The sequence below is a fragment of the Crocodylus porosus genome, unplaced genomic scaffold (genome assembly GCF_001723895.1).
Source record: "Crocodylus porosus isolate Cpor-Errol unplaced genomic scaffold, CroPor_comp1, whole genome shotgun sequence".
Classification (NCBI taxonomy): domain Eukaryota; kingdom Metazoa; phylum Chordata; order Crocodylia; family Crocodylidae; genus Crocodylus; species Crocodylus porosus.
This window is the reverse complement of record NW_017728912.1, coordinates 18,137,098-18,139,097: the sequence shown is the minus strand read 5'-3', so window position 1 is coordinate 18,139,097 and position 2,000 is coordinate 18,137,098.

Below are 2,000 nucleotides of genomic sequence, written 5' to 3'. Positions count from 1 at the left end.
ACCCCACAGCTTGGTGTCATCAGCGAACTTGAACAGGGTGCTCTCCACACCCTCATCCAGGTCGCTAATGAAGATGTTGAACAGCACCGGCCCAAGGACCGAGCCCTGGGGGACTCCACTGCCTACACCCTCCCAGATCAACATCGACCCATCCACCACTACCCTCTGAGTGCATCCCTGGAGCCAGTTTGCCACCCATGTGACTGTGCATTCATCAATGCCACAGTCCCTCAGCTTGCCCACCAGAATTGGGTGGGACACTGGAGGACAATGCCACAGTCCCTCAGTGGCCCACCAGAATTTTGTATAACAAAGGCCTTCTGGAAGTCCAAGAAGATGACATCGACTTCCTCCTTCCCATCTAAGCTCTTTGTTACCTGGTCATAGAAAGAGACCAGGTTAGTTCAGGCAGGATCGGCCTTGCACGAACCAATGCTGGTTACCCCTCAACATCACTTCCCCTGCAGAAGCTTGAATGTCTGGATACTTTGGGGTATTACCAGCAGAATGGTGCTTCTGCCAATTAAAACGGAACATCTGTACATGGGCATAAGAATGCAAATATGTACAAGGTTCCTTGTGAGTCTATGGATGTTTTCCAGTCAATCAAAATACTTCCCTGTATTTTTTTTGCAGGATTTTGCTTTAGGTGATAATAAATTCTTTGCAGGAATGAGCCATGTGAGTGTATTTCTTTTTTAAAGAAATAAGAAAAAGTCCCTATTAGTGAAGTATATAGATCTGACTTAATAAAAATAAAGGAAGGGGAAACTAAGTTGGTGGTCAAGTAACAAAAAATGGTAATTCAGCAGCAAGTCAAATTGGAAAAACTCTACCTTACACAAAATTCCCTGAATCTGTCCATGGGGGGGCAGGATGTTGTAGGAGGTTATGTGGTGACTGCATCCCTCACTCCCAGCCTCCCACTGCACCCAGGGCAGGTGTCAACCATGCAGTGGGAACAGCAGTGAAGGATTATTTCTTTTTAAGACTCCAAAGAAGGTAAGACTCTGCTCCCCACTCCTGTACTTAGTACCTTCTCCATTCCCCTTATTGCACATTTCCTTATCTCCCCCACCCCACACCTCCACTGCTTGACATTGCAGCTGTTTCCAGCTGACCTGGGAGTGGGGGAAACTCCGAAGCCACTCCTGCCACTCCAGCCAGGCTGTGAGAGAGCCAAGGCTCAGCTGGGTTCAGCAGCAGTGGTGGCAGCAGGTGGGTTCCCATCCTTGAGTATGCTCATGGTCTGTCAGGGACACTTTTTTATATGTGCTCTGATGCATTCGGATTAGATTATGTTGGAGCAGGCGTGACAGTCTGCTGGACTGGTCTAATCAGAACGCTCCTGTGTGCTGCAGCATCTCTTATATTCAGTGTCCCACATTTCAAAATGATGGCAGGGGCACTTTAACTAAATGAATGAGCTTTAGTTAAAGCACCCCTGCCACCATTTTGAAATGCAGGATGCTGAACCATGAGATGTTGAGGGCATTGTAATTATAGCAGCTCCTGAGAGTTGTTTTAATTAAAATGCCTCCCCTCCCTCCCCCGACTCTAGAGTACATGTATAGGTGCCCAACCAGGGTACAAATTACAGGGAAGCTCTGGGGGGGGGTGCTGAGCCAAGGAAACCCCATGTAAGGAAATCGTAGTGGGGGGGCGGCTGTGATATGATTGCTCTTTCCGGTGAACTGGTTTCATTTTTTTTGCAGACCCCCCAAAAGTCAAAGTGTAATTCAAACCCTGTGCCCAACTATCTCCAGCTGAGCCTGGTTCCCTACACATTCTGGCTGGAGCAGGGCAGGAGCATCTCTGGAGCTCCCCCTGCCATTTCATGAGCTGATGACAACAGCAGCAGGAAGCAGAGAAGGAAAGAATGGAAGGGGAGCCAAGGGGATGTGCTGCTGAGCAAGGAGGGGAAGGAAAGGGTGGGATTTTTATTTGCTCCCTGGCTGCTGCTCCTGCAGCGTGGTCAGAAAGTGGTGTGTGACCCAACC